We start from the raw sequence: 21,549 nt of genomic DNA, 5'->3' as shown, positions 1-21,549 counted from the left end.
TCAAGATCTACGACCATCACAGACCTGGGGCTCTGGAAGGTGCCGCCCAGCGGACCTGGCATGGGTCACCTAATCACTCTGAAGATTAACCATAAAAACAAGAGCAGCAGATAATGCTTCCTGGCAGCTTATCAGATGCCCAGCACTGTGCTGAAGGCACGTACCTGGGGTTAGCGCCTCTAATCCGCACAGCAGCCCCGAGGTGGTGCCTCCTTACACCCAGCTTAACGAGGGAGAGAGGGAAGCGGGTTGGGGTTAAGGAACGTACCCAAAGCCACTCACCTGGATGCTGCACACAGAACTCAAACCTGGTCCCTCAGACTTCAAAGCCCAAACTCTCAAGGAGCACACACAGGCTGTCTGTCTCTCTCTTTCCTCACAGAGCGTGGGAGAGACCGCTACCCTCACTTCCCGGGGAGCACAGGCAGGATGTGTGGTGACGTCTCCCAGTCTGAAGTTCGCCCAGCAGACCCACGGACCAACCATGTACTCAGCACTGGGCTCAGGATGGAAGGAACATAAAAAGGAAGAGAGAACAGATCCCTGCCTCCAAGGACTTGACAATCTAACCGACATCGATCTAAACCATAACCTCTTTCTCTCTAGGACATGTTTGACCATAACCCACAGTCAGAAATATATTTCCATCGTGATCCAGGACACACACACACACACACACACACACACACACACACACACACCAAGTCTTACCATGAGTGATGTACTAATATTTTTTATCCTTTCCCTTTTTCTTTCTTTTTAACGTGTCCACCCACAAATTACTTCTCTGACTGCGGGTTGTGATGCCAGCTTGAAGAGCCCTGCTCTAGAATACTCGGTTTTAGCTTTAATTTTCTTTTTAAGTGCCAGGAAGTTCATCCTTAATCTAATTTCAGTTTCTTGGACTGTCAAGTTAATTAAATGTGTATGGCTGGGTTGGTCCTCAGGGCAGAGGCAGTAGCATATCACATTAGTTAAGGCCCTGGAAATGGAATTGCAGACCTGTGTTCAAATGCCGACTGGCACACCTGCATGCTAGCGAGGTGACTGCTCCAGATCTTGGCCTGTGAAATAGGAGATAATACCACTCACCCCTTGGGCTTGTTACAAAGCACCTACCTGGTAGCTGTTTCTGTTTCCCTCCGCAGAGGCGCTAAGGCATGGGGTAGAAAAGGGAATTGAGCCTGGTTTCTGGGACAGGTCTGCAGGGGAGGGGACTTTCAGCCCCCCTGGCCCCACGCGGCTCCCCAATACCCCCTGGTGGTTGACAGCCAATTCTTGGGGGGGAAGGAGGGATGGCTGTGGTTGCCATCAATCCACTCACAGCCTTCTTTCCACCACGGTAAGTGATCCCAACTCCTTCCAGTGTTTTATGTATGTATCAGCTGTGTTCCCCATAAAAGTACAACACACAGGATACCTATATAACGGGACACAGGCCAAGTCCCTGCCCTGCAGAGCTTGCTGTCAAGCTGGGCAGAGGGACAGGTGAACAGGCACCTGTCACTCACTGTGCCAGAGGGTGTCGCTGAACACTGGGAGCCCAAGGAGAGAGCGGCTCACGCTGCAAAGTCTAGTCCTTAATCCTATTTGTGATCCTTTTGGTAGGAAACCACAGCTTGCAAATTTCTAATCTAGAATGCAGGAAGAAAAGCACCCTTGTCTGCGCCCACATCCATATTAGGACTCTCACAACTCCAGGCCCACCTCCCTGACAAGAGTGTAAGTTCCTTGAGGCCAGAGGTAAACCTCATTGCTCAAGGTCACATGGCAAATATACACAAAATTGGAATCCCCAACGATCAAAAATCACTGGTCACTTTCCTGGTTCCTGTGGAACGTGCCTCTACTCATCCGGACTCAAACTTACAAGAGAGGGAGGCAGGATGGGAGGGAAGGCCTCCCATTAGGTGGTCAGAAACGGAATGTGCTGCACACTTGAATAGGCCTTCCCGGAGGCGAGGCCAGAAGGCCTGAAATTTAGACTTTAAAGACTTCTCAAGGTAATTACATAATCATTGTACATGCATGTGCGAAAAGTGTCCAATAGGCACATTTAAAATACCTCCGTTTCTCCTCAGAGGGAAGTCAGGGGAGGGTGGGGGTAAGGGAGAGAGATCAACCAAGGACTTGTATGCATGCACATAAGCATAACTAATGGACACAGACACCAGTGGGGTGAGGGCATGAGCGGGGGGTGGCGGGGGCAATGGGGGGGGGAGTGAATAAGGACACATATGTAGTACCTTAATTACTAAAGAAAATAAAAATAAATACCTCCATTTCTCAAATCCTGTTTTAGTAGTTGTTCATTTCTTTAAAAATACTGGGCCTGGATACTTGAGAGTGGCCACGTGGCTAACACAGACTTCCCAGAGCTCTGGTTCCCGGCAAAGGAAGCAAATTCCTGCTACTCCACCCCAAACCCAAAAGAGGGGGAAAACCCTGGAGAGATTCCGGCTAAAACAAGGGTTCTTTGCACATTGTCCTCCTCTTCCGCTTGCATTTGCAGGAGAGCTCAGTTACCAAGGCCCTTGGGGAATTTCTCCGGCCTCCGCTTCCATAGCTGACATCCATGATCGCCAAGTCACGGTGTTTTAAAATAAAGACAGAAAGTACGCACCCATTCACTGAGTCCTGGGTAATTTTATATATCTTGTCTGATTTACATCTTACCACACACAGCTCTTTTCGATATTGTTATTACCCCCAATTTATAGGCTGCAGACTCAGAGAGGAAACGGCTGGGAGGGGAACCAGAATGGGTCCTGGCCCTCCTGACCTCGAACCCCCCTGGGTACCAGTCAGCACAGAGGGCGACTGAAGAGGGCATTCTTTCACTTTCAGAATACAACCGATTCTAAGTAGACACCTGCTCTGGCCGTGTTTACGAAGCTTCCTGAGGAGCCTAAAAGTCTCAGGTCTGTGCTGTCCCTTAAGGGTCCCCATGTGGAAAATGGGGGTGACGGTGGCTTGCTGGGCCTGCAGGTGAGGCAATGCCTGTGCAAAGCCCCTCAAACTGATTCGCCAGCCAATATAAAGGACCGTGAGCAGCAGCATTACTGCCGGCACTCCCTAAGGAGCTGAGGGGAAAGAAACTGCAGAGAAAGACAAAGCCAACACCCACCCCAAAGCCTGTGTTCACCCCTCAAGAATGTAGGGCAAGCAGAGTACTGAAGAACATTCGGGTCGACAGCCAGTACATACGGAGGACGTGGTTAAAATGCCTCCATCACCACCTACACCAGCTCATGGGTCTCGCCACCTCACTGCACTCACCCACGGATGGAGGCAAGAACACCTAGAGAACAGGAAAATGCAACAATGTGAAAACTGAGAATTCTGTGGTCCAGCTATCCCAGAGTGAGAGCTGAAAACACTGCTCCAGCGCCACCCGGAAGCCCCTGTGCGTTGGGGACCTGCATCCCAACACCCACAGCTGCCTCCTCTGAGAGGAAGGTCCCACCTCTCCTCAGGCCCAGGAGCAACCCTGCTCCCCATTTCCAGCCAGGGCGTCTTCCAACCCTAGGGCGCCCTAAGGACCTGGAGGATGGGGGACAGAAGGCAGAGTCTGCTCAAAAGGACCTGTGTTCAGATCTCTGGCTCTGCTACTTGCACACTCAGCTGGTGGGCACATCACGGAACCTTCTGACTCTGTTTCTTCACCTGTAACGCAGACAATAATCCCATTTCCAAGGTTCTGAGGACTAAATGAGAAACTGTATATAAAAGGATCAACACAGTAAACCAGCCACTACCAACTATACTAAATAAGCTGTAGCCAACCTCCTCTGGGTAGAAATCAATGTGATTCCTTAAAAGAAAAAGGTTTCATGAAGTTAGTGAGGATCAAGATCCAGAGACGGAGAGGCATTGATTGGACTGTCGGGCCTTGGAGGGAAGGTAGGGGAGAGTGGGTGTAAGGGGAAGAGATCAACCAAAGGACTTATATGCAAGCATATAGGCCTAACCAATGGACACGGACAATGGAGTGGGGGGGTGAGGGCATGAGCAGGGGGGGGGGGGGGTTAGGGGATAACGTGGGGATATGGACACATATGTAATATCTCAATCAATAAAAAATATATTTTAAAAAAAAAGAAAAAAGAATTCTCAGGAAACCCCAGGAAGCAGTGGAGGAACTACACTCGCCCGCCTCCCGGAGGATTCTGAGAGCTAGCTCTCCACCTCTGGCTCTCCCACAGGGAAAGAGAGTGTCTCGTTACCGCCACTCTCTCACACTTTATAAATACACCACACGACCAGTCAGAGAGCCTTGCCACCAACCTTCTGGGCAAACAAGTCCAACAGGATCCGGAAATTCAATGTCCATGCAGCCCGGCCACACTCGGTTCAAAATAGATATCCATGACCTACTTAGCCTTCGAGTACTCTTCTCAAAGCCAAAGGCAAGCGGGCGGCGAGGCAGGGTGGTTGCGGCAAGGCCCTGCCCAGGACCCCTGGCCTTCTGGGTCAGATGAAACGTGCACTGAAACAGTGTGATGACTCAACATGATCTCGGAGTAGCTAGACAGAAACCTCAGCTTTAAAACAGCTGATTCAAACGGTGTTTTTTACAATAAGTCACAGAAGCCACACTAACAATTCACTACCTCTGACCAGCCCCAAAGATGCGTTTTCACTCACTTAGACTGAAGGCTACAGTCTCAGGACAGTCACTTTTTAGGCTTCTTATGCATCTTCCCCCTAGAACAGTGGGTTCCTGAGAGCTGAACCTGTCTTCTTGATCTTAATATTCCACGGTGTCTTGGTGCAATGAGAATCAAACACTAAGTTGACTGTGAGAACGTGAGCTCCTGCCCTCACCAGTGAGACCTCCAGATCCCAGCCCACTCGCATGCTTGGAAAGAGACAGACTGATGTTTGCTATAAAGACAAGGAAGAGGGGCAAGCCCAGGGGAATATACGGCATACTTCCAACTGCCACACAGCTACAAAATCATCCCCACATCACCATTCATTTCTCCACGGAGATGCGAGTCTTGAGGAGGGTGAATCCAAGGACTTTGGCAGGTACACGTTCGAGTAAATCCCAGAGCATTCTAACAGACAGACAAGGGAACACTGTACCAACCAAGCCATGGTGGAGGAAGTGAGCTGATGGGAAAAGCAAACCTGCTGCTCTTCACTTCCAAATCCATCCTCGTCTAGTCTCTGAGGTCAGCCCCAGTTGCTCCACGCTCCACCACTGTACACGCAAAATTCCCATCACAGAAATGTGCTTGGCAGCCCTTTAGTTTACCTAGCACTTTCTCCCACATCATGGCACGTAATCATCTACAACTGTGGGAGGCAAGAAGGGCAAGCATTTTTATCCCCCACTTAGAAACGAGGAAACCGAGGCCAAAGCGTGTCTACCCACATGGTAAGATCAGGACTAAAGCACAGACCTAACTCAGGCCTTTCTCTAAAGCAGGGGTGGGGAACCTTTTATGTGCCAAGGGACATTTGGATATTTATAACATCATTCTCGAGCCACACAAAGTTATCAACTTAAAAATTACCTGCTATATTTGGTCAAACATTTAATTAACTCACCCCTAATGCCTTGGCAGGGCCAGACCAAATGATTTTGCAGGCCTTATATGGACTGCAGGCTAGACGTTCCCCAGCCCTACTCTAAAGTCCCCGAGCAGGGTACACCCAGTACTGACATAGCCAGGTATCTAAGCTCTAGGCCACTGCTCCTTCCGCTGCGCCCCACTGCTGAGCACCTCCAGAGACAGGACTCTAACACACAACCCTTCCCAGCAGCCCACACACTTCAACCTTCGTCATAGAAACAGGAGCACACAGTCATCAACCCCGGTGTCCATCAGCAGGCAGCACCCATGTCTCCCAAGCAGGGCTGATCACCCACTGACATATACACAAAGCCCAACCCTAGAACTCTCAAAGGAGAGAGACACACTAGCAACTAGCTTCCTGCAATCAAGTGGTGAGCAAGGGCAGGGTAAGTAATCACGGACTCCAACCATCACAACCAGAGAGCCCCGATCTCTGAGTCTCTGCATCCTGGGTTCAAATCCTGTCTCTGGAACTACTTACTCTCAGTGATCTCAGGCAACCAACTCTGTTTTCCTAAGTCTCAGCTTCCAAGGATGTTTAAAAGAGGATTTCACAAAGAATGTATTTAATGCACAGAACTATACAAAATGGTTAAAAGGTAACTTTTATGTTATGTATATTTTAGCACAACAAACGTAAGTTAACATTCAGATTTAAAAAAGGATCTTGCCCTAACCTGTTTGGCTCAGTGGATAGAGCGTCAGCCTGCAGACTGAAAGGTCCCAGGTTCGATTCCGGTCAAGGGCATGTACCTTGGTTGCTGGCACATCCCCAGTAGGGAGTGTGCAGGAGGCAACTGATCGATGTTTCTCTCTCATCGATGTTTCTAACTGTCTATCCCTCTCCCTTCCTCTCTGTAAAAAAATCAATAAAATATATTTAAAAAATAAAAAAAGGAACTTTAAAAAAAATAAAAATAAAAAAGGATCTCACAGATTCATAGTAAAGATTAAATAAGGTATTGTAATGGCAAGTTCTTAACATTATTTAGCACATATTAAATCCTAATAAGTAGCTATTTATTATTTAAAGTAATTTTAATTGTTTTACATATAAAGACAACACATGATCAATGTAGAAAGTGGTGAAAAATCCTATCCTATAGAATAAAAGCCGAATATGCAAATCAACTGAACGGTGGAATGACTGGTCACTATGACATGCACTGACCAACAGGGGGCAGACACTCAACACAGGAGCTGCTGCCAGCCAAGGCAGGTGCCAGTGAGGACTGCCCCCCCAACTGCCCCACCTGCTGAGGGAGGTGACCGGGGTGGCAGCGGGGGGGTGAGGGGGGACTAGTGAGCAGGCAGCGACAGGCCGGCCAAGACAGGTGTCAGCGAAGTCCCCCCAATCACTCCGCTGGTCACCCCCCAGATCGGCCCTGATCGTCGGCCAGGCCTAGGGACCCTACCCGTGCATGCATTTCGTGCACCGGATCTCTAGTATAAAGGTAAAAAAATAATCTCCTGTGATACCAAAATCCAGAGGTAGTCACTGAAATTAAATTCTTTACAGTATTTTTTCCCATGCACAGACATTTCTTAAATTGGGAACGTAATGTACATACAATTTTATAGTAATGATCCACTCTTTTCTGCCTTGCCAGTAACTGCAAAAACAATTCTTACAACAACATCCAGAAATAAAGGGACTCTGTTCAAGGCAAGAATAAAAAGTTGCATGAAACCTGAGACGGGAACAAGGAGCTCATGTTGAACAACTGGAGGCACCTGCTCCAGAGCCAGGATGGAGATTTAGGCCAAATCCCCTGCCACCTGCTCTTCCTTTCCCCATTGAAGTTGGCCCAGAAGGCGGGTGCTCTGGGGGGTCTGGCCAAGCAGGACAAAGGCCGCGGGGGAGCTCCATGGCAGCTCTGCATGTGCCAGGCTCCACAGGACAGGGCTCACGTTCCCACTGCCCTCAGGAGCTTCCAGTGACCAGGGGACTGGGTGCAGGGTGGACAGGGAGCATCTCATCCAACCCCCCGTTAAAGATGACATGACAACTGAGGCCCAGGGAGGCCAATGACTTCCCCAAGGTCACAGCGAGGTGACCAGTCCTCATAAGGGACCAGAGGACTGAGCTCTCAGGGCGCTAACTCCCAGCATGCTGCCTGCTGGGCGCCAGGGGCCCACGTCCGGTAGATCCTGCCCATCAACAAGTATTTCTTTATTAAGCACAGAAACAAAGGCCGCCTGACCCAGGAACGGAGGTGTTTTATGGGAACACTGGCATCCCGTCTGGCTCCCACTCTTGGGCGAGGCCTCTAACAAGACCAGACTCCACAGACCCCTGGGGGTCCTCCCTGCATCAAAACTTCTGTATCATCTGGCAGAGAGGGCTGCCCAGTTCAAAGGCAGCTCCTCTCAGGAAGCGCTTTGGTGTTCGGGGGTGGGGGGCACACCCAGAAATAACTCTGGAGAAGGAATTACAAACTCACAAATCACTCTGTTAATGCTCATTTTCTAGCTAGGAATAGTCTTCCCAACTTTCATTTCATATGGCTGTGTGTTTTGTTTGGGGGGGGTGGGGGGCGTGGAGGGGGGAGGATAAGTGAGTGGCTCCCAAAGGCAATTCCTGAAATCCTTCTGAAGAGCAGCTGCTCCCGGCTCCCGGCTCCGGGGAAGTCTATTTCCATCTCCGTTTACACATAATTACATTCTAAAGCGGTGCCCCCCAGAGGGGTGACAGTGCCAGTGGCCTCCCACGCCGCCTCCCTCAGTGGGCGCTCCTGGCGCTAGCCTAGTCGGTGCAGGCAGGGAGAGGGCCTGCAGGCAGGCCACCCACGGCCCACGTCTCCGAGCTCTAATCTCAAACACGTCAGGCCCTTTCCCTTTGAGGCCCAAAGAGGAAATTAAATGTCAGCCGGATAAGGAGATTTCCCTTCAGCTCTGACGCCAAGGAATCTGAAATTTATGATCCCCGCAGCAACCACGCAAACCAAACCAGCACAGGCCTCCGACTGTCGGGCCAGGCGGCTAAGGGCGAGCCTGCTTTGTGAGTGACACTCAGCCCACAGGCCTAAGGGTTTTGGCAAAAGGGGACAACACTGTGCAAAACTGTGCGGGTCGGTTACAAAGCGGGCAGGGGAGAGGGCGCCGGGCCGTGTACAGCGACCGCACAACCGCTCCCTCGGTCTCTGGGCAGGTACTTGTGGACGTCCCTCCTTGCCCCGCATTTCCAAGGCCAAGTGTGGCTGCTGCCCCTGGGAGCTGACTCAACTCTTTCCACGGCATAGTGACTTCAGCCACAGCAGGGCCTGGAGAGCTGACTGCATCGACTCACACACTGACCAGATTTCCTAAATCTGGCGGGTGGTAAACTCCGTACCTACAGGCGCCCTGTCCACCAGGCAGGCCCAGGGCTGGAGGAGAACACGCGGCTGGGAGCAGGGCTGCGGCTCGCGCTGGGCGTCCTGGCAGTCCCAGCCACCCCAGGCCTGCCCACCTACTTTCTCTTCTTCAAGCTTGTGGTTTAAGTGTGGGGAGGTGGGTGGGTGAAAAGGCATCTAGGTTCTAGGAGGAGACAACAGACAGAAACGGGTAGTGGATTAAGGGTCCACTGAGCACTAACCTTTAAGGAAAAACAGCAACCCTGGCCAATTTGTCTCAGTGGTTAGAGCGTCGGCCTGAGGACTGAAGGGTCAGGGGTTTGATTCCCGGTCAAGGGCACGGACACGTACCTCGGTTGCAAGCGTGATCCCTGACCCTAGTCAGGGTGCCTGCGGGGGGCAGCCAATCAGCGTGTCTCTCTCACATGGATGTTTCTCTCTCTTTGTCTCTCCCCCTCCCTTCCACTCTAAAAAGCAATGGGGGGAAAAATATCCTCAGGTGAGGATTAACAACAACAAACTGCAGAAACAGTGGCTGCAAAAATATCAATGGGGCACGCGCAGTGCCAGAATGGCCATCTGAACAGAAAAAAATGCTAAATGAGCTGGTCCTACTTCCATTCGTGCTCACAGCCACAGCAGCAGCTCCCACCTAAGTCCTCTCAAAGACTGGCAAGGACCGACTTGATCCCTGACCCCCTCACATACCTCTGGGACCTCATATCACACACACACACACACACACACACACACACACACACACACACTTCAACCACGCTGTCCCTACACCATCCCAGCAGTTGCATGTGCCCACCTCAAGGCCTCTGCCTACCATGCTCTCCCTCCACACTCGGCTTTGTCCCCACTCCCCTCCTCCAGATGGAAGCTCAAACACTGAGCAAGGCCTGCCCTGACCACCTCCCAGCACCTCCCACCCCACCTCTGCCCCGGCACGTCCCCTGCTTTTCATCCCCACCTCACATACTGTGCTGGACTGAAAAGCGTTCCCAGAAAGCCATGACCTCCTGCCACCGTGGAATGCGACCTCATTTGGATACAGGGTCTTTGCAGATATAATTAGGATGAGGACACAATGGAATAGAGCGGGCCCTCATCCAAGAACGGGGGAGTCCTTAAAAGAAAATTAGAGAGAGAGAGACCCAGGGAGAAGGCCATGCGATGATTGAGGCGGAGAGCAGAGCTAGGCTGCCACAAGCTAAGAACAGCAAGGACTGCCGCAGCCACCAGAAGCTAGGAGAGGGCACCGGAAGATGCTCCCTCAGAGCCTCCAGACCGGGAGAGAATGTGCCTCTGCTGTTTAAGCCCTCCGGTGTGTGGTCCTTTGTCACGGGAGCCCTAGGAAATGAACACACATACCATGACTTTCACTTACTATCTGTCACCCCTCCCTAGAAAATAAACCCCAGAAGAAACAGACCTGGGCCTCTTTTGTTCAGTACAAAGTGACCAACACAGAGAACAGTGTCTGGCACCAGTAGGCGCTAAGTCAATGCTGAATGAATTTTGGGTGAATGAGGGTAAGATGGGGAGAGAGGCAGGGGTGCTATACCCATTCTACAGAGGGCAAAACTGAGAGGCTGATATCCTAACTTTGCTCAGAGACAGAAGAGCCAGGGCCAGAACTGAAATGGGACTTTGTGTGTTTGTTCGATAAATAATACTGAGCTCCTCCAGGTACTTAGTGCTCCTCAAGGCAGCACCACTCACAGTGATCAGTTACCACTTGTGGGTGGCGAATAGCAAGGACAGGTGCCAGCTCAGCCCTCCCTCATAAGTATCTCGCCTCTGGGCCTCAGTGTCCGCACCTGCTCTCTAGGGGCAGACAGGCTTGTTTAGTGGGTGCTGCTTCTGAGAAGCCTCCGACCTGGGAGCCAAGGTGGGTCTCTGTCCACTGACTTACCCTCAGGGCAGTGCACTGGGCACTCACCACACACTACTCTGAAACCCCTCATACCACAGGCCGCTGTTCTCTCACGGGCTCAGTTCATTTTCACACGTTATCTGGAAGCACGTCACAGCCCTCTGCAAGCCATGCCGTGTGCCTGGCTTGGAAACAGGCAGCACGTGGCAGGGTGGAGAAGAGAAAGAATCCCAACCCCCAGAGTGAGGAGACCCGGACCCCATCTCCCTGTCTCCACTCGGTAAGGGCCAGCCACTTCAAAGGGCCTAGCTCAGCCCCCCCGCCCCCACCCCAAACCAAAAGGAGTTGTACTAGGGACCCGCACTCTCGGTCTATGCATTTAGGGCCCTGGGGTTTCACAGCAGGAGGACTGCTGTGAGGAGACAACATCGGACCTGCCCTCCTCCCCTCCCAAGGCTCCCTGCCAAACCTTCCTCTTCACCCCCTCTCACTCCCACAGCACCCACCCACCCAAATCTGCCTGTAGGCAGCTCCTCGTCTCCTGGCCTTGTCTCCTGGCCGCCTCTCTTTAACACTACTCGATTATGGGCAGTTTTATATTTAGCAAATGTAATGTGCATTCATGCATTTAATAACAATTATGAAGGAAAAAGGAACACAAATAAGAGTGGTCATCACTTATAATTACTGAGTCCTTACTAGGTAATATGCTGAGTGTGTTACAAACATTACTCTCTGAGTCCTCACAACAGCCCTGTGAGGTTGGTACTAATATTATTCCTGGCTTACAGATGAGGAAGCTGAGGCCCAGGGGATAAAATAACTCTGCTTACATCCCACAGCTGTAAGGTGCCCAGTGGGAGCTGGACCCCATTGGCCTGACCCTAGAGCGTCCTCTATCACTCTCTTCTCTGGTCCCTTTGAATGGCAGGTAAAGGACACTCGTCCAGTAGGCCAGAGCTTCCCCAAACCCACTGGGCAGCTCAGACTGCAGGGATGGCCAGAGGCAGGGGAGTGGGAGGGAGGGGCATGGAGGAGGGAGGGGGGGAGCTATTCATGAGGGCCCCCACATGCCTCCTCTACCAGGTCAGACCCTTGGAACACCATCTAAGAGACCATGGCTTCTCCCCAAAGCACCCTGGCTAAGGGGCAGAGCATCACAATATTCCAACAAACCAGGAGACGGGACTGATCACCACACCCCTGAAGGAAAGGCCCACCGCACCCAGAACCTTGCTTCACCCCATTCATGGAGTCTACTCCAGAAGCAAGAGTGACTGATTTTCCGGCAAGTGATCTTTACATGTTCTCCCAGCTCAGCCCCCGAGTCTCGAATCCCTGCCTCAGCAGCGCAGCACCGATTGGTCTCAATGTACGGCCTACACGTGCTTGCTTCCTCAGGGGAGAGGTCGGCAGAAATACCCCGGCAGCTTACACCACAATTAAAGTGCTCAATTCTAGTACCCACCCAGGCAGTGGGAGAAGCGAAGAGAACAGCAAACCAGGAGTGCTTGCTTCCAGAGCCATGGGGGTCACCCTGGCAACAGGATGCTCACACCTTGGTCCTAGAGAGCTCAGCTCCGCACTTTCTGTGGTTACTATGGAAGCACCCACTATGATCCAGAGGCCAAATGAGGGGTCTCACAGCCTCAACCATAATCAATGAAATGCCTACTCACCACAATCCACCTCCTTCCCCTAGAACAGTGGTTCTCAACCTTGGCTACACGTTAGAATCACCTGGGAATCTTTTTAAAATCCTGATTTCTGGGCCTCATCCTCCGGAAATTCTGCTTCTTTGTTACTAATGTTGTGGCCCCACCCCATAACAAGGAAACAGAATTCCCAGAGGAAGAGGCCCAGAAATCAGGATTTTAAAACGATTCCCGGGTGATTCTAATGTGCAGCCAAGGTTGAGAACCGCTGCTCTAGAAGAATGGCAGCCCACAGCAAAGGGTCAACCTCACACAGTCCTGGTCGTTGAAACCAGTACAGCCCTTGAGAGCACAGCGTGGGTATTGCTGTAACAGTTTAAATGTGTAAGACTTTGACACACCAGTTCCACTTCTGAGAAACGCATGTATGTGTGCGTAACAGTAGGTATGTGTGAAGATGTAACAGCAAAGCCAAAGAGTTAGTTCAGATGTCTCTCAAGGCGGGGGGGGGGGGGGGGGGGGGGGGGGGCGGGGGGGGGGGGCTGCCTCATAATATTTTTTAGACAGAAGAGAAATTAAAAGAAAAAGAGTTACGTGCATGGAAAGATCTACAAGACATATTATGGGAAAAGAGAAAATAACAAAATGAAATATATGATGCGACCAGATTGATGCTTACAAACAAAACAAAACTATCTGCATTTGTGTCTATCCAGGCTGATGGATAATTTAGGATAAGCATCACACTGGTCACCTCTTGAGAACCCGGCAGGGAGGCGGTGTGGAGGGGAGGGGAACTGGATAAAGGAGGACTTTACATTTTCTGCTATGCACTACTACATACTCTTTGAATGGGAGTGTGGGGCTTAAGAGTGTAATATATTCATGTATTATCTCAATCATTTTTTTTAAAGCAATTGAATGGTTAAAAACCACCACCACCACCACCAAACCAGGGTTGTTGTTCCGCTGTGAAATTATGACACCAACCTGAACAAGTTTGGTGCCCACTTCCAGGTCTTCCCAAGAGTGACTGATAAAGTTCAAGTCCAATTTCTAAGCCACTGGTGAGAGGCAGGATTGGAATCAACAGGGAAGAAGGGAGATGTGAGATGTAAGGGACACTTTTGGAAAAGCTCTGTGCAAGCGGCAGCCTGTCCTCCCCTGAACCTGCACAGCTCCAAGCTCACTGTCCGAGACTTTCTGCCTTTCCCGCCACAGAATGAGAAAAAACAAAGCAATAACTGAGATTGCGAGAGAATTTCAGGATTAAGGGAGAATGCTCTTTCCAACAGCAGAGGAAAAGCCACCCCCTGAGCTGCTTCCAGCAAAGTCAACGAAAAGGCCTGGCCAAACTCCACCTCCCGGACAGAGGCGTGTGTGCCAGGCTCCTCAGGTTGTGGGCACAGCCAAGATGGGCAGCCCCGGGGCCCACTCCTGTGAGTCCCCTCCACTTCGGCACACAGCCCAGAGATCTTTTCACACTCACTGCTGACATCCAAACTGATCCAATCAGATGGCTCTGCCAACAAAACAGCAACAATGTGGAAAAGGGAGACATAAAATCAATGGCATCCTGGCGAAATATGTAACTATTCTTTCTGCTTGCCAGTAGAAGCACTTCTGTGGACTCAAATATTTAATTAGTATCTTTTTTGTTTCCCAGTAATAATTAAAACACACACACACACACACACACAGCTAACATGAAGCAAAAATAAAAATAAAAACCAAGGGGCTTTGCTTAGGACATAATATTTAAGAGGTAGGCAAGACAGCTAACATGGCCAGGCAAAAATGCTCCTCCCATTACAAACAGGTACCCTATTAGCACCAGCCAAACTCACTGGGCACTTTCACAGTCTGCAGCTGGGGGGGGAAGGGGGGGCTGCCAAGAGGTGCCCTTCAGACAAGGAAAAGAGATCAAATCCTGGAGGGAAAGAGGTACCATCCAGCAAAGGTAGGGGAGCTGACCCTTCTGCAGTGACTCACCGCAGAGATAGCCGATGACTGCGATGCCAGGAAGCAGGCAATGCAATAAAGGTAACCCTGGGAATAAAGGTAACCTTCCTCCCAAAGGCCATGCAGCCCCAAAAAAGCCGAAACCTGCGCAATTGGCCCAAGCCAAGCACGAACTCTCTGAAGGGCAGGCGTGTTATGCCTTTGGGAAAACAGAAGCCCACGCAAGTTTGTTACGAAGTCTGGCACTGACTCAAGTAGAGGGTGCGAGGCTAGCACATTACTGACATGGCCACTGTACATCCTGATGGGGACGCACGGACATTAGCCACCAGGACTCATCATCTCTCCTTGCTCTGAATCCGGTTCACCCAAGTATGGCCTGGCTCCCCACTGAGGCTGCACCCTTCAGGGGAGCGTGGTCCCACCTCCTCCTCAAAGGGCTGGTCACCTCTGTGAACTCACCCAACACTCCTCCCTTTCCCAGCCCTGCCTAGAGGCAGTCAACTCTTGAGGAACAGGCAAAACTGCAGATCACACCCCCTAGTGGACAGACTGGGTCCACCAGGGAACAGTGGGATTTAGACTACACCCCAGGGAGTTTCCTTCCTTGGGGGTGTTTTCCCTTCAATGCTATCGCTTCGTTTGAATGCTCAAACCAGCATTTCCTCAGTGGGGCCTGCGGAACCTGTAAGGCAGAAATGACAAGGCCAGGGGGTGGGCACAGAGAGGGGAAGGCGCTCTCAGGTCTTACTCAGGCACCTGCTCCCCCTGACACAGGAAACCAAAGGAGGCGACTTTGGTTTCTGCTGAGGTTGCTTTCAGTCCACACCATTAGCACCTGCAATTCCGGGGCTAGAGCGCCACTAAGCGCTGTCCATCCTGACACATCCCACTTTCTCCATCGCCACGGCCGCTGCCGTAATGTCTCAATGTCATCATCTCTCATGCCAATTACTCTCATGGACTCGTTTCTCAGTCTACACAGCCCACGAGCCAGCTTTCTAAAATACAGACCGGACCCTCTCTCCCTTCATGGAAACCCCCAGCCTACAGGACAGAGTGCAACCCTGGGCAGGACGTGCCAGGCCTCTGCCTGCACGGGTTTGGGAGTCACACCGATCTCAGCTGGCACTCAGACGAACCGCTTGCTGGCTCTGTGGGCACACATGCGTCTCTATGCCCATTTCCCCCTCTGTGCACTGGGAATGACACAACCTACATCCAGAGTCGCTGTGAGGATTAAACCCAAGTTGTAGAGAGCCCAGCTCTCCCAGGACACCACTCTACCTACCCCCCACCCCCCACCCCCTGCACCTGGTTCTGGATCTGTGCTCTTCACCACCCGCACGGCTGCTTCACGGTGAGTGAATATGAATTACTCAAGAGAAAAGAAGGCACACTGAGATCTAGAAATTAGGGTCATTCATAAACATAAAAATTAGGCTTCCAAAATGTGAAAGAAGCCAAAATTAACTCATTATTAAAATAATGCAAGAGGAGAATGGGCATGGGGGGAGAAGGAGAGCATGACTCTGGGAGGAAATGCTTTTAAAACATAGAGCTCTATGATTTTTGTTTGGACTCCCTTTGTTCCAACGATTTAGGAAGATTACATTTTTTTTTTTCAAACGCTCACAAAGAACACATTTCTATTTTTTTAAAACGATTTCTTAATTAATACCTTCAGAGGACTAAGAAGTATTCTTAAAGACTGACTGAATCTTAATAAAATTCTCAGAGATATTCTGGCATCAGTCACAACAAACACCCTCTTGGAACTTAATTTCCTTTTCAGCATTCCACTTGCTATGGAAACTCATTTATGATGCCACCACAAGTCAAAATCTGCCTGAAGCATGAAAACTTCAAGGCCCCACAAGAGAGACTTATAGGGCTAGCTGGAACCTGGCCCATTTATTGAGCCAAATCTTACATCTATCAGATCTCTCCCACACCAAACTTTCCAGTTCTTATGTCAGGTTCAACTCTCCCATCTCCTTCCCAGCCCATATCTGCCCTGCCCCCGCCCCAACCTTATGCTGTAGCTCTTCCAATATCTCCCCTCCAGTTAGAAACACCCCACATTCAGTATCTTCTCCCTGCCCATAAAACGAATAAAAAAGGAGAGGAGGGCACAAAATGGGCAAAGGGAAACTAGCTACACCCATCTTCACCTTCCTATCAAAGACCCTAAGCCAGAATGAAAAAGATGACAGAAAGGGTGGCTTCTGATTTGGGTCAGTGCCCTCCTTTTTAGATGATGGCAGGGCCTGCAACAGTCACTCTGTGTGTTGGGGGTTGGAGTGGGAAGGCGAAGGCGGGAAGAATTATTCATAAGCACAAAAGTGTACTTTAAAAGCCTTTTTCCCTTGAGGACAATTCCTACTGGAAGACTTTATCAATGCCATTATCCCGAGTGCCTGTGGGCAAAGGGACAGAAAGGGGTGGACGCCACCCTTTACTGAGCACCCGCTGCAATTCGCAGGGATCTCTCATTTAATATAAGGCAGGCAATACCCTGACTTTACATATGCAGACACCAGGCTCAGAGGGGGCAGGTGATGGGATCAGGATGTGTACCCAAGCCCACCAGACACCAAGACCCTTGGACTCATAAGCTTCCAGTGTCCCCATATGCTTCTATGTTAACACACGGTCCTGGGTTGGAGGGCACGTCACAGTTTACATGTTGTTTCCCATATACACTGCCTCATATAATATTACAACCCTGTAGGATAGCTAAGAATTCCTTGTTCACTATATTATAAAAGGCTGTTTAGTTCCAAAGATCAACAGTAACTTGTGTGAGCCAGCTGTAAGAGCTGTGCCCTTTTGAACTCTTTTTTTCTCACCTCACACTGTCTGATAAATGGTAGGGGCTCAAATGGTAACTATTATTAGCATCATGACATTTATTAATTTAACAGCCCTTAAAGCAAATTTTAAACACACACACATACTAGTATGTGTGTGTGTGTGTGTGTGTGTGTGTGTGTGTGTGTATGACATATTTTAAAGATTCACCCTAATTAATCAAACCTTTACTTGTTGGAGAGAATATAATTTTACCACTACCTCAAACTCTGAGATAACCACTAACTGCAGCGTCCAAGAAACTGACGAAAAAGGATTACTGAAAACGATGGGGTCAATTCCAGTATGGATTCTGAAAGCTACTAATGGGAGAAAACAGAAGGACAGGCACATTCAGTTGTAAAACACAAAAATTCCTCCTCTCCTTCCAGCATCATGGCTTGATCATTAATGTGCTGGGCCATGTCATTTCAACTCTGTGATGACCCTTAGTATCCAAATCTGGATGGCCAGCAGGTGACCCAGAAGTTCTAGTGAGAGGCTGCCCAGAAGGTCTTGGAATAGGGGTGGGGTGGGCTGTTATTACCTTAAGGTATTTTTAACGCCCTGCACCTAGTGCACTGTTTGCCTATTAATTACACTCACTGTAAAAGAAACCTGAGAATTCAAAAAGGTTATTTATATGCAACAGGAATCAGCTCACCACTTTTTAAGCCAGAATGAAAAAGATGACAGAAGTCGCAGTACTAGGATCCCAGCATCAGACAGACAGAAGGAAATCTACAGTACTATGGCAATGAGATATCCTGGGGATGTTCTTCAAATAAGGCTGCAACTGAAGCATCCACTCCAGGCTTGACGGCTCAAGCAAACAAACACAAAAATTCAAATCCACAAGTGAAATACACATATTATTTTTCAGCAAACAACTTTACAGTAAAGACAGCTCGACAGCCATTACACAAAGTGCCTGCATGAGAACAGTATTCATACTGTAAGTCTAGTACCAACTGTTATTCATTTTTGGTTTTGTCTTGCTTTTGGCAATATTGCTTCTCAACCTGTTTCAAGTCCATCCTAATTTCTTTATAGGAATAGGTTGAAATTGATTTTGTGTGACTAATCTAGTCTCACAAGGAAAAAGATCTGTCTCCCTCAGAAACCTACTCCTGCCACTATCAGATTGTATAGTTCTCTTTCTTTATACCCCATTTCACAGATAAGGAAAACTGAGGCCCAGAGAGGGCACATGACTCATTCAAGGTCACATACCCTGCTCATATATCTGGGACTAGAACTAGAGCTCAAAACGCCCACAGTGTGGGGCTCCAGCTCTATCGCTGTTGCTAATGACCTCGCATCCTTGTGTCTTGAATTTTTTCTGGGGAAGAAAAAATTAAGCCAGCATGAGTCATCGCCATTGTCGAGGGCCACCTCACAGGTTGTTCTAATTAAGCATCCAGCATCTCCAGAACCACTTGATTCTCAAATAACCAACCTCAGCAAAGAGTAAAAGGCCATGTTTTATACCCCCTTCAGGATACTCGGGACCCTGTGAGCAGATGTGCTGCTCGGTTTGGGGGACCGGCCAGCCCAAACCCGGGCAGTCAGACCTTGGCGGTACTGGAGAGGGAATGAGGGGGCGGGGGGAGGAGTCAGACAGCTTCCGGCTCGTTAGGATTTCACGGAGCCCACTCCTCCTGCTCACCTTGGAACCCCTAACTATCTCACCCACTCAGGGGTCCCTCCTCAACTTCCCCATGGACAAAAGCACTGCAGTCTGGGAGGTGCATGTGGCAGATGGGGAGGGGCACTCAACCCGAGCGGTGGAGGAAGCAATTCTCAGCTCCCTCCCCCACCTCGTACAGGAACTCCCCTTCGGGGCTTCAGACGCCAGAGGCGTCCCCAACTCTCAGCCTGACCGTCTCTCCGGGTCTGCCCCGAAACAGGCAGGGAGGAGGCACTACCCTCTCCCCAGCGCTCTGCCCCACGGCCGGCTGGTCCCGACCCCCAGGGTCCGTCCCCGTGGCGCCTCCCCCCCTCTCACCGCAGAGCCCCGGCCAGACAGACACTCGTCCACAAACGCCCGAGACTCTGAGCGCACGCAACCCTTTCTCCCCGCCTACAGGACCCGCGCCTCCGCCTTCCCAAACCCCGCGCTCCCGGCCGCCCCGCCTCTGGCCCGGGACCCCCCCTCCTCTCACCGCGTCCTCCCGACACCCCAGTCCGCCGGCACCCGCACTTCCCGCCCGGCCCACGCAGGCTCGCCGTGCGCCCCAACTTTTTCCCGGCCGGGGCCCGGGCCCCGCAGCGGCAGGGATTCCGCGCCTGGAGCCGCAACAGCCGGGAGGGCGCGCGTCTCCTTGGCCCCTGCCCGCCCAGCGCGCACGAGTTGCGCTCGGGACCCGCTCGGCTTCCGGGCCTCGGCGGTCAGCCCGGGCGGCGGGGCCGGCGTGGCGGGAACCGCGCTGTCCTGGCGCCCGCACTCCCGTCCAGCGCCGGGTCCCCGCGCCCGCCCCGCCGCCGCGCTCCGCTCACCTCCTCCCGCGCCGCCGCCGCCACTGCCGGGAAGACGTGGCAGTGGCCGCCGCCGCTCGCGCGCCTCGCCTCGCCTCGCCTCTCCTCTCCTCTCCGCGCCCGCGCTCCTGCCTCCGGAGCGCCGGACCGCAGCGCCAGGCGCCCTCTGCCGCCGGGAAGCCGCATCTTCTCGCCCTAACCCTAACTCCCCGCCGCCCTCGCCGGGGCCTCCGCCCCCGCCGCCCTCGCCGCCCTCGCCTTCCTTTCCCCGGCCAGCCCGGCTCCCGGCCCGGCCCCAGCTCTCCATTCCCTACCGAAGCCGCGGGACCTGGAGATCCTCCCGCGCGCCCCGCCCGGGCTCACCGCTGGCTGCCTCCGGGGAGCCTGCCCCGACCACCGAGCTGCTCAGCGCCTCCTCCCCTGGCTCCCGAGCTGCCGGGCAGAAGTCATCCCCGGGTTGATCCGTTCAGTTCCTGCTTCTCTGAAAGCCTCGCCCACGAAACAGTAAAATCAGGAGCGGGTGATGGTTAGAGGAGCACACATGCCTCTCCAGTTCACCATTCTCTATCCTGGGGCCAAGGCAGCGCCCTGCCTGGAATACCCAAGTGCGCCATAAGTACTTATCGAGGGAGCAAGAGAGGGAATGGATGAGTGAGATTTTTGCCTCTTAAACCTCAAGCTATCCTGACCTGGATTTGCTTTTTGTAAAACACACACACACACACACACACACACACACACACACACACACACGTGCGTGGCTTTGCATGAATAAATGGGATTCACAATTCCCCACCTCAGACCAGCAGCAAAGCCAAAAGAGGCACACGGCTAAATGTTATCCAGGACTTTTAGTCAAAAAGACGGGTTTTAGATCTACTACTTAAAAGCTGAAAATCTCTGGAAAGCTGATCTCCTGGGTACCCTACCTGTACATGAAGGCTAATAAAATCTACTTCAGCCCTGGCTGGTGTTTGTCAGTGGTTAGAGCGTGTTCCCTCCCTTCCCGCCCACACCTAAGGGTCACAGGTTGGTTCCAGTTAAGGGAATATACCTTGGTTGCAGTTTGGGGCGCATGCAGGAGGCAACCAATGATGTGTCTCTCTCACACCAATGATTCTCCTCTCTCTCTCTCTCTCTCTCTCTCTCTCTCTCTCTCTCTCTCTCTCTCTCTCTCTCCCCTTCCTCTCCCTTTCTCTCCCTCCCTTCCTCCCTTCCACTCTCTCTAAAAAAAAATCAATGGAAAATGGGAGGATTAACGAGCAAATAAAATCTTCTTAGGGTTGTTGGAAGGATTAATTGAGATCCAGCATTGTATGTAAGTGCTTTACACACATACATACACACACGTATACCATATAGTAACTAAATGGTAGCTATTGTTAGCATATTACTGACCTTGTAGGCAGTAAGAACTATAGGCAAATGTGTAAAATAATGGCCACCTCCCTTTTCACCTGGAGACAACTGTCATGCCCTGGTTTGTGTGGTTTTGCCACCTGACCAACAGGGCCAGCCCCCAAGCAAGGCCTCTCCAGTTCCTCCTCTCCCCACCCCCAAGAAGGAACTGGTCTCGGGGTTCCTAAGAGCTGTAGAACTGGCTCTTCTGCAGGTTTTCCTCCTGCATTTCGGTGGCCGATCTCTCAATGAACAAGTGTTTATTTTATTGCAAAGGCAGTGAAGGGTTTGGGGCCCCTGCAGGCTACTGCCTCTTACTGTTTTTCTTCTTGCCTTTCTCTCAACACCTTGAGGCCACCTTTTCGCTTCTGAGGGCCTCCTTCCTGCTCCACAGGTGA

The 21,549-nt window shown here is 51.2% G+C and overlaps 1 long non-coding RNA gene across 5 annotated transcripts in view; it reads right to left on the bottom strand.

Annotated features, from left to right (window-relative positions):
- Nucleotides 1-20,248, bottom strand: part of LOC118664526 — a 57,322-nt gene extending 37,074 nt beyond the window's left edge. Inside the window, exon 1 of one of the 5 annotated variants that reach the window (XR_004970348.1) lies at nt 20,117-20,248. This is a non-coding gene — a long non-coding RNA (uncharacterized LOC118664526). Of the gene's footprint in view, nt 1-19,283; nt 19,307-19,440; nt 19,593-19,774; nt 19,912-20,067 lie in introns of those variants that run through there. The other 4 variants (XR_004970349.1, XR_004970347.1, XR_004970350.1 and 1 more) reach the window with 4 other exon arrangements.
- Between the last annotated feature and the right edge of the window lie 1,301 nt (nt 20,249-21,549).

Source organism: Myotis myotis, unplaced genomic scaffold (assembly GCF_014108235.1).
Source record: "Myotis myotis isolate mMyoMyo1 unplaced genomic scaffold, mMyoMyo1.p scaffold_m19_p_10, whole genome shotgun sequence".
NCBI classification, from domain to species: Eukaryota; Metazoa; Chordata; class Mammalia; order Chiroptera; family Vespertilionidae; genus Myotis; species Myotis myotis.
The sequence above is the reverse complement of the archived record's forward strand: the minus strand, read 5'-3'. Positions and strand labels throughout refer to the sequence as shown.